This window comes from Epinephelus lanceolatus, chromosome 6 (genome assembly GCF_041903045.1).
Source record: "Epinephelus lanceolatus isolate andai-2023 chromosome 6, ASM4190304v1, whole genome shotgun sequence".
Taxonomy (NCBI): Eukaryota; Metazoa; Chordata; class Actinopteri; order Perciformes; family Serranidae; genus Epinephelus; species Epinephelus lanceolatus.
This window is the reverse complement of record NC_135739.1, coordinates 12467182-12483396: the sequence shown is the minus strand read 5'-3', so window position 1 is coordinate 12483396 and position 16215 is coordinate 12467182. Positions and strand designations below refer to the sequence as shown.

At 42.6% G+C, this 16215-nt stretch overlaps 1 protein-coding gene across 2 annotated transcripts in view; it reads left to right on the top strand.

Moving 5' to 3' along the window:
- The window catches only part of ncanb (neurocan b), a 213021-nt gene that overhangs the window by 35280 nt on the left and 161526 nt on the right, over nt 1-16215 (top strand). The window lies entirely within an intron of this gene.

Here is a 16215-nt window from a genome sequence, read left to right as displayed (position 1 = left end):
TACAAACACACCATCTGTCTGTCTGCATCCTGGTGACTTGATGATTTGCTTGTGTGTGCGTGCATGTGTGTGTTTGTGTGCGCGTCCTCCTAGGTGCCTCAGATGGATGCCTGTATCTGGCAGTCACTGACGCTGTGATTTTGATGAGATGCAGGCTGATTTAACTGCACATCAAAGCAGCAGATTACCCCCGCCACTGGGTTTTTGTTGTGTGTCTGTGTGTGTTTGCGTGTGTGTGTTAAGGACACTGAGGCCGCAGACGCATATGCTTCACAGTGTGGAGTCTATTTGTGAGATGATTTAATGAGCAATATAAGTGGATTGGATGGAATTTGGAACTTGAAGAGCTGAGATATTGGACAGTGGAGGGAAAAAAAAACTCTTGACAGACACACACACACTCACACTGACTGGATGTAATATATTGGTATCACTGAATTCATACCTCTATGATTTTCCACTAACTTTCCACTCTTTTTTTGACCCTCCGCTGCCTCCTACCGCCTTCGTCTCCCAGCTTGCCTCTCAATTTACTTGTGGGAAACTACAAGGAGAAATTAGATGAGTTCCCTCAACCACAGGCAGCTCTCATCCCTTTGTTAATTAGTCTGATGTCTCCATGTAGTTGGACGACATGATGACTGGGGTGGAGGAACGAAGACAGGGAGGGAATGTGGCAGGAAGCAGTAAGAAGTATTTGCTGTCTTTAGCTCATGCATGATATATTCCCATTAGATTGCTCTGTGACTTGACACACACAGCAGAGATAGCGGTGATAGATTGTTAACCTTTCAGCTCTGGGTTCATGAGTCCATCATGAATCATCCTGCATGTGTTATAGGATAAAAACATAATCCCAGCAGCATGGCTCTAGGAATGGCAATATCCGTCGGTCGAACCACCTCTTTGGTTCAGACTGAAATTTCTCAACTATTGGGTGGATTTTTGTAATTCTTTTTTTGCAGACATTCATGTTCCCTGAAAGCTGAGCCTCTTTTATCTCCTTTCTCCTTTAACCAGCACCAACAGCAGGTTGTCCTTTCTTGTTTTGTAGTGAAAGGTCTTGACAATTATTGGATGGATTGACATAACACAGACATGACTTGACTTCCTTAGCAGTACTTTGTGCTTTGTACTTTTTATCAAATGTTTCTATGCATTTTCACACACTAAACTAAGATGCTGAATAAGTTTAACATTATACATTATACCTGCTAAACACCACATTAAAGGATCTCTATGATACAGAGGTTGTCTGCACATGGCTCTCATCATGGAGGTGACCCAGCTAGCAGCTAACGGTGCTTACAGCGCAAACAGTGATTGTTGCTTCTTTCACGCAAACAGACACAGGTCGATTCTCTCAAACAGGCGTTTATCTGGCATTTCTACTTCTCTAAAGCATCTCCCTCTTGTCACGTCGTGAAAACTAGCCTTTAAAGTCCTTAGAACGTCTTTCCGACCGTCTCTCCGACCGTCTCTCCACTTAGGCCTCAGACATTGACAAGACAAAATGTTGAGCCTAGCAAGACTTTCTCAACACTGTGCTAGACACGGTCCCAAAGCAAACTCTGCCGTAGCAGCACACCTGACAATAGTTAGCTATTTTAGTTACGCCACAGAAAATACAGGTAAGTAAACAAGGAACTGATGCCTTAGTAGCTTCAGCCTTTGCAATTGTGTACATTTTACATTTTAACCTTGACAAATTTAGTTATTTATCCATGTATTTATTTGATTAAGAACTTAGTTAAGCATAGTGCACATTTTAAACAGCACTTACAGTGATAACAACAGCAACAGTGTTGACAGAACTAATGGTGTTAACTGTGGAGAACTGGAAGGTGGGTACTACACTTCCTCGACAATGCCGTTTTGATATCAGCTTTAGCTGCTGTAGGAGTGCAGTGCAGAGTGGCATTGATTAGCTAGCCAGTGGTATACACACACATGACTCACATGCATTAACTTGCATGCAACAAAGAACAGAGAAGCTCGAAATACAACACACGGAGGTAGCGTGACTTCACTCTCTGCTCAGGGACCCCATTACTCCGCTGTATCTTATCATAGCAAATAGCTGTCTGCTGCAGTATTAATGCTCTGAATACCCCATACAGCTCTTTTAATGTTGTCTTTATGACCATGTTTGCATGTTAACCAGCTAGCATGGCTGTGGATTTTAAGTCATGTTCCAGTATCATAATATGACAGATGTAAAATGATCAAATTTAACTGCAATCAACTGTTCAGCTGTTACATAAAACAACTCAGATGTGTCAAACAAATCTTAGAATAACATATTTAGTTTCTTTTAATCACAGTTTGCTTTAATTCATTAATTTGGACACCAGGATTTAAGTATCCTAAAACAGTATGACCACATCATCATGATGTGATACCATTAAAATACAATAAACCACAGCATTGACTTATCACCCCCCGGCCCTTCTCTGTACTCCATGACATTCCCATATGGCTGCAGGTCAAAAGCCAAGCTCGAGTGAACTCATGACACTACACATACCATACGATCCCGCTGATCTATAGGCTGCCACTGTATTTATTCTGATGGGGGATCTGGTGCAGGGTTGATAGTGCAGGTTTACTAACCGGCTCCTAGGCCTTTGCCCCTGCATGATTCAGTGTCTCTGCACCACTGACTTTGATTAACGGAGGAGTCTCTGCAGCCTGCATTGAGGATTTACGGTATCCCATACATCTTTGGATCCTGCCGACAGACAAAAACAGAGAAAGGGAGACAGTAAAGCAAAGTGAGAGAGAGTGGAAATGCAGAGACGTACAGGCTGGAGCCAGAGCAACAGAGAAAAGAAACAATGTAGAGAAGAGAGAATAAGAGTGTGAGATAAGTGTAGAGAGGGAGAACCTGGCAGCCTTCCCAGTGAAATGTGTCCTGACCTCCTGTAATATACTGATAACATCCTTTCACCACAGATGTGTACATCTGTAAACACTACATGTTTGAGTGGATGGGTGGTGAGGGGAGGGGGCGTGTGTCGAGTGGCCAGGGCCGGTCACAGAAGGCTTCATTATGTAATGCCTTCATGCTTCATTGTGTGTCTTACACAAGCCGTGTGTGTGTGCTGGCTGTGTGTGTAAGGTATTGATTAAGAAACGACCACAACAGAGGCCGCACCAATATAACTCAGAGTCATAACGCCCCCTTGTAATTGTATCAGTCTTTGTTTAACGCCCATGGGTGAGCTGGATTTCTCTGTTTACTGTCTTTACATCATCTTATTTCAGTTTATATGATTCTTACTTAAATTAAAGTCCTGCATTGTTTTTTTCTCAGACAAAACCTGATTTGCTCTGATTAAGAAAACAAGAGCGACAATTTCAGTCATTAAAGAATGATCTTTTAAAGAAATACTTCACCCACAAAATGATCATTTGTGTATCAGTTACTCACCCTGTGTTATGTTGAGAAAATTGTTCTACTGTCAAGCCCCACAGTGAATGAAGAAACCAAAAACAGAGAAAATTCTCAATGAATTGGAGTATAGGGGACCAGAACAGCGAACTATATCAGCAAACTCGTGCAGAATAATCCAAGGGTGCTTTTACACCTGCCCTGGTTGGTTTGGTCCAATCGAACTCAACCCTGAGTGTGGTTCGTTTGGGCAGGTGTGAACACAGCAATCACACTTGGCTGTGCACCAAAACAACCGGACTGAGACCTTCATGAAGAGGTGGTCTCGGTCCCGTTACAAACAAAATCTGGTGCAGTTTATTTGTGGTGAGAACGTGTTCCGACCTGGATCTGAACCAACTGCAGTCACATGACACATTGTTTGGGTTAAACACTGTTACAGTCCTGGAGGATTATTAATGTGCACCTCCTCCTGTACTGCCTTAATATGCACATTCAGCACATCCGATGCATCAAAACATTGTTTTCTAGTTGGAGTCGCGCCTCGTTTTCAAACTGTATGGTTTGACTAAAATGAACAATGACAGCAATATAGTCCACGATGAGCAGCGCTAAAATCAACCTGCGTAGTTGTCCCTCCATTGTGACATTAGAAAGTGTCACATTTATCTGGCAAGTGTACTCTTCTTCAACGTTTTGTTTACTTCTTGGATTTTTCCTACATGGAAATTCTGACCAATCAAGAGCAGCTTTTTCGCTCAAGGCATTTTATCTGGTCTGCTTGTAAATGCTGCCGTGAGAACACGAACCAACTCTAGGCAATTATGTAGATTTGTAACAAAATTAGTCCCTGATTCAGACCAAAGCAAGACGACTCTAGCTCTGAAAGCACTCTAAGGTATATTCATTGAGTCGTATACCTTAAAATTTTAAACGCTTCTGCATACGAGTAGTGCGCCTGGGCAAGCATATATGTTTCAACTTTGCTTTTCAAATAGACAGACTTGCCCAGGTGTAATACTTATCCATGCATGGGACTGTTTATGCGCAAGTGTTCAAAATAGTCAGGTTTTAGAGAAAATGTATGTGTTTGGGAAGTCCTGAGCATACAGCTGGATTAATGAGATTTGAAATCATACTGCAAGAGCTGGGTTAGAGTTTGTAAGTGGATGTTTTGATATAATTTTGCTGATGTTAAACGGAGTTCCCCTTTTTACTCCAATTTATCAAGAATTTTTGGATTCTTTGTTCATTGTGGAAGCATGAAATAATAAGTTAATTTTCTTCATGAATTCAACATAAGACGGGATGATCATTTTGTGGGTGAAGTATACCTTTAAACATTATATTTAAATGTCAAATGTTCACTTGGTCTATAACAAGTCTATCTTAGAAAATGTGAAAATATCAGCTTAACTCTGTTTATTTATTTAATTTTAGAATTAGGACTTTTGGACGAAAAAGAGTGATTTGATGATGTTGCCTTGGACTTCAGGAACTTGATATTTAATTTACTGATAAAAACAATTGTTTAAAGAATTAATTGATTGGTACAACACTCATCAGTTGCAGCCTCAAGGTGTTGGACCATACAAAATTATACATATGGTGTACTGAGACTGAACATAAAGCACAGAGTGTCCTACATTTACACATTTTTCCATCGTCTAAATCAATATAAATGTATGCTTGGGCTTAGACTGTCTTTTTTATTGTCCATGTGAACCCTGGGGGTATTCTGCCTTTTTAAACTCTTGTGTACAAGGTGTCTGAACTATTTTTCCCCTGTACCCTCGTCTCAAGCCACATTTATATTCCAGGCAAAGACAAGCAGGCGGCCAAGGGGACCTTGATGTGCCCAGAACAAGTTTAACATTTGCCACCGTATAAAGTGGCTTTGCAGCCCGGCAAATGAGAAGTCTCAGACATTTGAAAATTGCCTGGCCACCCTTCCTGCACGTAAAAAGCTTTCTGTCACCTCATTTTTCAGAGGAATCTCTCCCTCCATCCCTCCCTCTCTCTCTCTCTCTCTCTCTCTCTCTCTCTCTCTCTCTATCCCTTTACCGGGCTCCTTCCCTTTCCTAAGTACAGTATGTTACCCTTTCTCCACGTCGCTCCCTTTCTTTCTCTTTCTGACTTGCCCTTTTTTATTTACATGCACTGTAGGATGAGCTCACCTTTCCTGGCCACCGGGAGCGAGGTAATATGTTTTACAGAAAGCAATGGGTGATACTCCGCTTCCAGCCGACTCTTTAACAGGGTGCCTGGCTGTGTTGGTTTCTGGCTGGCGGGTGGGTGCGTTGTATGAATAAGGGAGACCTGGGTGGCTTTCAGCTGTAAGTAATGGCTTTCTATATAGTTCTGGGCAGCCCTGAAGCTTATTCCCACTCTGCACCATCAGGGTGCTCAGCAATGTCACCCTTGCTTTGTGTGGTGGCGCTTGGTCAGCACTGTGCGGTTCGCAGTCTCCCTCTCTCTTTTTATGCCATTTGGACCATCATGTTTATTTAAAATTGAAGAATTAAAGCGGAAAAGCATCTGAATACAAACACTCAGTCCACCAGAAACACTTAATAGATGCACCGCATGTGGGTTTGGGTGTGCGTGTGCATGCAGACTGTGCAGCGAAACACTTCACTGTAATTGACAGCACTTTTCAGCTCCGTAGCGATAACGCTGGAACAAGAGCAGACTCATTCTCACTTTTATTCGTTCTTCTTCCTCCTCCCTTTCATCCCTCCATCCCTCTTTCCCCAACTCCTGATTAACCGCACCTTTTGATGTGAGCATGAGTAGCTCCTCATTTATGTACAACAGAGCGTATTAATAATAATCTGCATTTGTATTGCGCCTTTCAAAATAACAATTACCAAGTGCTTTGCATAAAATAAAATGAATCAATCGCAGTGTAACTATAAGAAAATACTAAAACAGTAACAATAAAATAGAACCAAAATCATATGTGTTAAAGGTACATTTACGTCAGTGCAAATCGTCTACAAAATGCATTCAAGTGTGTCTTGAGTTGAGATGTGTGCACAGATGTATGCACTAATGAGTCCACACCATGCGCATGCATGCATGTGTGTGCTCAACGCTCACAGGAGCATCTGCCCGTGTCATTCACACTTCCTTCACAAGCATTCCCATAGGTGTTTTGTATGTTGCATATTCAATTTTCATAATATCGCAGACTTCATTATAATGCAGAGCTTTTGCAAGTTCTCCTCCCTCATAACCTGCATCTTCTTCAGCCTCTCAGGCAGTGAGGAGAATGTTATTTCCTGAGCGTGCTCTGTTTGTGTGTGTGTGCGTGCATGTGTGTGATGGAATGAAACTGTCTCTGGCTTACGCTACGTGTCTGAGCCCATATGGTGGGCTCTGAATCTGATGGCAATTTCTTCCTTTTTTTTTGGGAGCCTTGCCATATTTCCTCACATTGGTCTTCCAGCTTCCATTCCCCTCCAAGCGTATACATACAGCGGCAGGTCTAGCAAAGCATCAGGGAAATTTATGGCTGCTTAAGATTCAAGTCCCCCCCCCACCCCCTCCCACCCACTCAGGCTTGGCATTTGAGTGGGGCTGAAATAAGCTTCAGCTTTTCTCCGCACCTTTTCCTGTCTCTCCGTCCTTTTTTCACACTTGCTTTTACTGCGTCTTTCTCTCAGCATCCCACCACCTGTTTTTCCTCCTCTCACCACCTCCCTCTTCACCTTTCCTCTCGCTATCTCTCATCTCTGGCCCCACTTTATTCCCCTCTCTGTATGGATTGTAATTGAGTACTTCAGTGAAGTTATCAGTGACTCATCTGAATTGTCTCTTGCTCAGCATGTTCTGTTCCGGCCCACGGTGCCTTTCCCCTTATTTTGGAGACCTGCGGTGTCCTGCTGTTCCACCTCATACAGGTTTTATAAGATGGAATATAGCCGCCCACTCAGCCATTGTTTTCATTTAAGTGCTTTTATTCTGTACAGTAACTCCCAAGCAACAAAGGAAACCACCCAAGGATGATGCATTCTCTCAGACAGGTGCAAACACAGACGCGGCCCTGTTAGTGCAGAAAATGTGAACCGCTAAAGCCATTTATGTATAACACAGTGTGGCAGGTTCTGAAACCTTGGTAATATCCTCCCGGAAGGAAAACAGTCTTTTGTCACTCGAAGGTTAGCCTCATTTTTCACTCTAAGGGACTTATACACAGACATTGATGGGACTAACTCCCCCTGTGAAACCAGCACTATTGTGTGAGAGTGTGTGCTGCAGGAACAACAGCAGTGTGCAGTGATGGAGTGACAGACAGGCAGCCTTAGTGATTAATGAGCCCTCTTAATAATGCACCATGGTGAGGAAAGAGTGACGGGACAATTTGAGACAAGTAAAGAGAAAGAACGGAAGAAAAAACACATAAGAAATAGCGAGTCGTGGATACAGATGGTGGCAGACGCAGATTGGCAGCTACATTTTTCCAAATACAGATCGACAGAATGAGGTAAAAGGTGAGATTAAGATGAGATGACAGATGGGTTGGACCAGATTCTCCATGAAAGGCTGAGGTGGGCCCTGTAAAGGTCTTTGACTTTGAAATGCGTCAGCTTTGCTCTGTACATTTTTTTATTCTTTTTTGTCTGCCTGTCTGTCTGTTACCGTCTAGCTGTCTGTCTCCCACTCTGTCTGCCACATCTACAGTGTCTGTGACAGGTTCGGATAGGGAACAGTGCACTCGTCTGACATGTTGAGATCTGGATGGATCTTTGCGGCTAGTATTACACACGCAGCAGGAGCGCTCATACTGACTCTCAGTAGGAGATCACGCAGGTGCAGCTGTGGGTGTTTGTTTATAAAACAGCACTAAAGCATTGAAGTGGATGAAAATTGACTGTTCGACATGCCCCACCCACCCGTTTTACTGTTGCTATGCCTGTCAAGCTTATCTTCTCTCGCGTGGCACACATTGAGCAGTTTTACAATGATAACAGTGTCGGCATCAGCACTTTGAATTAGAAGTATTTGGGGAAGTAAATATTACAAAGAAGTAAACAAAAGCAGGTTTTCATTTCTAGTGATGACTGTGGATTTTGTGACTGAAATGACAACTGTCGCTAGCAGATCGAATCAACTGTTGCTAGCTAGGGTAATCTCATGCTAACGCTAAAACTCTGCAGAGTCTCCAGCAGACTCTGTAATGTTTTCAGATGATTAATGTCTTAAATACACACAGGATGGCTGGGCATAGGTTTTGTTTCAAGATTTGGGCAGCACATATGAAACAGGCGATGTAGTGGTCCTCTGCCAGAAAGTTTTGAGCATCAAACACTTAATTTGCTGCATTCTGGTGAATTTCTATGCTGAATTTGTGCCTGGTCTGCATCCATTTATGGTAATTGTCTTTAATTTTGTCAAAATATAAGTCCTCTGCTGCTGTCAAATGCACATGCCCCCTGAGTCACCCCCAAAATCTACGCTTATAATGGTGACATACATGACGAAATTCTAAAAGACAGAGGCTAAGGCTCTGTGTACACGTAAATAACTCTGTCTACATGACCTTCGTTTCACAAAATATCTCTGTCCACACAAGAACGCAAAAGCAACTCCAAATGCTCACCAGTGTTGCCTGTCTCCAGCACTCTTCATTCATCACAAAGGTAGTGAAGTGTACAGGCTAATGTTAACTTTTTCGAAACGCATCATCATTGATCCTCAGAGATATGAGTGATGCTCTGGGAATGCTCAGGTTTTCCTTCCAATCCTCATCTCATTGATAACACTCCCACTCTGGAAGGTGTGCCACTAGGGACTGCTGGTTTGACAGGGCCTGATCCAAAACTGTTGTTTCTGGTGGACTCTAAACCGTGGGTGCTGAGGTGGAGCTAAAACACTGGGTGCAACAGATGCCTCTGCATGCGTCACTTATACACGAGAAAAGGATTTCAGGATGAAAAATAACCGATGAGTCTGGCAAATCAGTGCCTTTTAAAGCAAGTTTGACTAAAGTCGTTGGTGTATATCGTACAACTTCAATCAAAAGCCCAGTCCCTCTTACTAGCCCGGTGTGACTACACATTTTGACAAATAAAGGCCTGTTTCAATTAGACACCTGGTCTGGTTGCCAAGCAGTTCATTTTTATAGAAGTTCTTTGGATGTATAAAACCGTGAGTGTCGACCAGCACTTGAGCTAATGCTTTTTAGCTGTTTAGATCGTGCATACAAATATAAATGTTTAAAATTCTGTCAGTATGGAGATGCTACACATTGTTAGCTAGGCTAGATTCCCTACAATTCAATCGTTCAGTTCATTTTACTGAAACTATGAGCACCAGAGAGGACCGTAATTCATGCGGATTTACCAGAAATGGTGACTCCCTTCCTCTGAAGCAGTCATAAAGTCAGAATATGTGTCCGTTTCTCGATTCATATTCCTTTAGGGGAACTGCCCATTGGTCCGACAGCCCATTGGTCCGACATCCCATTGTTCCAACCATATTAAACTCATTGTTCCGAAGTCCCGTTGTTCCGAAATCATCATGATGCCCTGTGGTTAAGGTCTGGTTAGGTTTAGGCACAAAACCACTTGGTTAGGGTCAGGAAAAGATCATGGTGTGGGTTAAAATGAAAAAGAAAGTGGCAAACACATAAGCCGTGAGCCTGCTTCGCTTCAAGCCTTTCCCAGCTGACCCAGAGCCGGTCGTGGCGCACCATCAAGGCAGAAATACGCCCGCCGGGAGCCGTTCAGCACTGCGGACGGTCGGACTAATGGGATGTCGGACCAATGACATGGACCCTTCCTTAAGTCCATAAGGGTCCATTGATCAAAAAGATAAAAAGGGGTTTTTATAGAAATTAGGTAATAAGTTGTGAGTATTGTTTTGACAGGATAAAGAGGGGTTGTGTTGGTATGCTGGATGCCGTAATCCGGATGCCGTGTCATAATGCTCTTGCTCTGTCTCTGATGTCCTGTCTGTCGGAGCTAAATCAAATGAATGATTTGTCATTGGTATGGTATTCGAGGCCTAATTTTTACATAAGTAATATTCACACTGGTTTAAATAAACAATTTGATCATATTTCCCAACTTTACTGAGCAACAGTTTTGTGTGAAAGGAATTAAAGGCCTGTCCCAAATTAGGGCTGCAACGATTAGTCGACTAATCGATGACTAATCGACTATTAAAATAATCGGTGACTATTTTAGTAGTTGACTAATCGGTTTGAGTCATTTTTCATAGAAAAGTACTATAAAAGTACCCCAAAATACTCTTATTGTAGCTTCTTACATTCAAATATTGGCAGCTTTACACGCTCTCCCATGACGGTGAACTAAAACCCTTTGGCGTGAGTATGAAACAAGACACTAAGTGACATAATTTTGGGGTTTGGGAGAGACAGACCGACGTTTTTCAACATTTTAACATATTTTTCTATAAAATGATTAGTCGACTAATTGAAGAAATAATCGACAGATTAGTCGACAATGAAAATAATCATTAGTTGCAGCCCTATCCCAAATATAGGTTGAATTTAGTGATTTAAGCGAATAATAGCCCAGGCTGCTAATTGAAGTTTTACGTTAAACACATTCAAACCAAATACAGAACAAGACTGAGCTGCTGTTGTTATTCTAATCTCTGGTATACTGGCATCTTGGCTTTCACATACCTGTTTCAGCCCTGAACAGGTATTGAAGATAGTAATATAGGTTTCTAGGTAGATACTAAGCTTGCCAGCCGGGCATGCTAACAATAGTGTTAATCCATTCATTACACTCTTGTGTGTTTTTGTTTTTTTAAAGGCAATAAAGAAAATTAAGACACCGCCATCCAGACTCTCAAGGAACCAAGTGTTGCTCTTATTACAGCCCAATGCACACTGTCTCAGCATGTGAAAAAATCCAAAGCTTGACAGGCCTGCTGTGCCTAGTTATGGATGCTAAGCTACAATTGGACAATCACTGTTCAGGGACAGGGTTTAGCGAGTGTCAAGGCCCATCCATATTGTATACATCCAATGGAAAATGCACGCTGCAAACTGTGGATGTGCAGGTTATTGTGTCAGCAGCTGAATTTAGACTCTATGTGGGTGTGTAATGTCAGGTCTGACTCAAGTGAGCGGATATCTTGAAAGGACGCTCACAGCATGTTGCCTGTCCCATGCCATGAGACACACACACACACACACACACACACAAAACTTTATCCTAGAGTACCTCTAACGCCATGAGGCCTATTGTGGAAAGATTGCATCAAAATAGGTGAAGTAAAAAGGGTGAAAAAGGGCACAGAACTGGCAACACAGAGGTCAAAACCTTGATATGAACTCATGCTGTGCATCTGGAAGAGGGAAAATAGGTAACAGGTAAATAGGACACGTAAGAAAAACGGCAAAAAAGCTTTTTCTGTTGCACTTCTGCTGTTCACTGTAGCCACAGTACAGTAAATGTAAGAGGAGGCAAAAGAAAGTACCGAGGAAAAAAAAGAGAAGGAGCAATCAATAGCAGAGTAAGAGTGCTAGAGAGATGATGGGTGCAGAAAATAAAAGGGAGAAGTGTAATAGCATGGTCACAGTAAACATAGCTCAGACCCTGAGCGAACATGAGGAGTTGCTTTTGATGACTCGAGGAGAGGAAAAAGAGAAAGAAGCCATGACAAAAGAAAAAGAAATTCAACCACAAAACCACACTGATCACAATCTATCTCTAAGCTGGTACATGCAGTTTGTATTAGCACAGTCTAATTTGTTATGTGGTGATATATGAAAGTTTCAGTACAACACCCGAACTGTCATTTAATTTCATTTTTAATAAAGCAAATTTTACTTTCTAGTGTAATATCAAGTCTGTTTTGTATCTCACTAATTAGGGCTGCCCCCATGAATCTGATAATGTGAATCATTTGTCAGAGAGCCCCTGTTATATCGTGAGATATTTGTGTTTCTTCCCCTCCACAAAGAAACACACTAAAAAGGCTTCAGCGACAAAGGTTTACAAATTTGGTTCATGCTGTAAAATAATCTTAATGTGCCAAATATAGACTCTGGATACACTTATGCAGAAGCATCGTACAAAGCAACCCATCCCAACAGTTTTCCAAAGGAGACTGTACACAGGGCTTTTAGATTTATGAATGTTTTTCTAACCCTGCCTTTGAGGAAGACAGCTTCTGTATGCTATGAGAGACTTGTGCTAGAAATGCTGCTTGTCTTCTTGAGTTATGTCCTCCTTAGCCTTGAGAGTGCGAAAACACACTTTTAAATCACAAAACTCATGGAGGGCTTTGAAAAAACTTGCACCAGTTTGGCAAAAAATGCTTCTTTGAAGTATGAAGACGGCTCTTATGTGAGAATTTATTTAGCGACATAGAGCACGGTCACCCTAACAGGGCCAATATGTCACCCTCTGTGAAACCACACAGTAAAAACACCCTACCTTCAAGTCTCTGTCCAATTTAGTTATGCCCTCTAAAGTGGTGACCAGCTTCACTTCATAAGTGAGGAGGAAAAGAGGCTCAAAGCAAACCTAAAAGAAATCTGCCCCTAAGTGGCCCATTACAGCAGAAGCTGCTCTGTATTCAAGTACAATACCTCAACAGAAGTCTTAGATGTAGGAGCATGATGTAAGATGTAACATAGCTTATTTCAAAATGTACTCAAGAAGCATATTAACGAATGACTTCAAACACAAAACAATCTTTCATTTATTCATTCATTTATTTTCCGTAACCACTTATCCTCTTGAGGGTCGTGGGGGGGCTGGAGCCTATCCCAGCTGACATTAGGCGAGAGGCAGCGTACACCCTGCACAGGTCACTAGACTATCACAGGGCTGACACATAGAGACAGACAACCATTCACACTCACATTCACACCTACGGTCAATTTAGAGTCACCAGTTAACCTGCATGTCTTTGGACTGTGGGAGGAAGCCGGAGTACCCAGAGGAAACCCACCACCCTGGGTCCGAACCATGAACCCTCTTGCTGTGAGGTGACAATGCTGACCTCCAAAAGGTCAAAGACTCCCGCCATTTACCAATCCACGCTGACATCTTCAACCCACCACCTGCTCGTCTCCGATCTAGACGTCCAATTTGGAAGGACCCCCCACCCACTGACTTTGATTCCCTGGGAATCTAAAGACATCCTAAACAAACATCTAGCATCAGACCCGACTCAACCAGTCCCTGGCACCAACCTCCCAAGGAGACAGTGGTCCACCTTGAACAGATTTAGGACTGGTCAAGGTCCCTGCTTGGCCAGCCTTCACAGATGGGGGAGCAGCCTGAGCCCACTGTGTGCTTGTGGAGAGGAGCAAACCATGGAGCATATTATTGAAGCCTGCCCTCTCCAAAGACTAAAAGGAGGTCTAGTCTCCCTCCACAATATAGATCAAGAGGCTACTGCTTGGCTTGAGAAATTTGCATTCGCTAAATAATAACTGCACCACCGTGCCACCTTCAATAAAAATTATCTTTGTATATCAATTACTCACCCCATGTTATGTTAAACACATGAAAAAACCTTTGGTTTTCTCGCATGGTGAACGAAGAATCCAAAAACTGAAGAAATTCTTTATGAATTGGAGTAAAAAGGGGCCGTGTTTAGCAACAGCAAAACTATACCAAACCATCAGTTTACAAACCGTCACACAACTCACACAAACATCCATTTTTGCTGAAAACTTTATTATTTAAATCACTACTGCATTAATAGAAGAAGAAAATTAATCCCAGAGGGGAATTTTTTTCACTCAGGCTGGAAATACACACACATGCACAAAGAGGACTAATACATGCATTACATGGAAAGATGTCGGAGCAAGCAGCTGCCCATGGACAGGCATCCTCAAGCAGATGGAGGTTCGTACCTTGCTCAGGGGCACCTCGGCATTGCCCAGGAGGCGAACTGGTACCTCTTCAGCTGCCAGCCCCCACTCCCTGTTTGGTCTGGACAGGTACTTGAACTGGCGACCCCCTTGGGTTCCCAACCCAAGTTCATATGGACTGAGCTACTGCCGCCCCAAGTAGTCTAATGCATGGACAAATAGCATGCCTGTCTTTGACCTCAGCTCAGTGGAATGGGCGAGCAGAGTTCAAACGTACGCATCCACGCTACTCGCATCGAAAGTGTTTTAAATAGTAAGATTTTGGCAAGAATGCATGTGTGTGGGAAGAACAGATACACCTGGATAAATAAGACTGGATGGATGTTTTGATACCACCACCACCCCTAACCAATTCCACACAAATTCAACATGATGATGTGAGTAATTGATATACAAAATGGTTGACGTATGTTACGTATTTAAAATAACTAGTACTTATTCATATTTATCGTTACAAGGACTGAATCATTTGTGAAGTTCTGTGACTTTTATCTGTCACAAATAATGTGAATCTACACCAGATGCCCAGAGACTCCTCAATGAGCTTCCATTCAGCACAGCAGCGGCATTTGGTATGAGCTCAGTGTTTTTGTCCTTGGCTGTACCTTTGAGATTGAGTCAGAGCGACCAGCGCTGCTGTAACTGACACTGGCTATCTGTGTCCAGCATCTCCACTACCAGCCGCCAAGCCCTCTTCCCCGCCCCCAGCCTCCCTTCTGCCCTCGGGCCCTGCTCGGCCTGCCACGTCTCCAGGGATGCCACATTCATTATTTACACCCAGGGTTTCTCAGGCCCCAGGGCAGGGGCTGACCTACCTCATTTGGTCTCTGCCCCCCCTGGCTTCTGTGACACATACATTAGCCCACAGTCATATATGCATAAGTAAACACACAGATTGTAAGTGAGTAATAAATGACTTGTTCGCTTGCTCTAGGCTCAGACAGCTACACAGATAAAACTGAAGGGTTTTACACTGAAGGCATTTTGGCTAAAAAAAAGCCAAAAAAAAAAAAAAAATCCACCCCACAATGTACACTGTGATAGTCACTTCACACTCTATTTTCTATGCTCTGCATCAAAACACTTTCTTTGAAGATTTAAAGGGAAAACCAAGTGTGTGTGTAAGGCTCCAACAAAACTCCCCAGTTAATTCACACAAAAATAAAATCTGTCCAAATAAACCTATGCAGACGTACCATAGACGACTCCTGTCAACTTGGCTCCACAATAGATATTTTTCTATGTTTAATGTGACAGCGTCGATGCGGCTTTGATATTTTTCTGCTCGGCAGAGTTTCCAGCATGCCAGTGTGCAACAAGGGAACCCAGAGGTCCATCATGTTAGATTTGGCTCTTGTGCTCTTATCTGGCTGTTTCTATTGTTGAAATGCATCAGTATCTTTCCCTGGTGTGCAGTTGTTTTTGCCCCCAAAAAATCTGTTTTTCTGCACGCAGCTGAGTTGGTATTATTTGCTAATCCCACACACCGCATATGAACAAACAAGCTTTTATTTACAAGGTAAACTGTACCGTGAGTTTTCCTTCCAGAGATTCTGTCTCAAACATGGAAGGCAGCAGCTTTGTTATCCAAAATATAATGTAACTTTTACGATGATGAAACTTTAGTCAAGAACATTTCAACTATTATATCACCTGTATAACTTTGATGTTGGTAGCTCAGTGTTTAGCACTGTTGGCTCCATGTTGGTGTACATTTCAGTCCAAAGACATGCAAGCCAGGTGGTTTTGGAGAGCATAGGTATAAAGTGAGCATCTGCGTCTATAAAACACCCTGGGAAAGTTGCCAGTCTACCACAGCCAGTCTTTTTTCCTCTGCCTTCTCCACAGTGCATGCTGGGATAGGTTTAACCACCCCGTGACCCTGAATAGAAATAAACGGGTAAATATAATAGAAAATGCAGCCTTTTTAAATTTCATTGGGGAC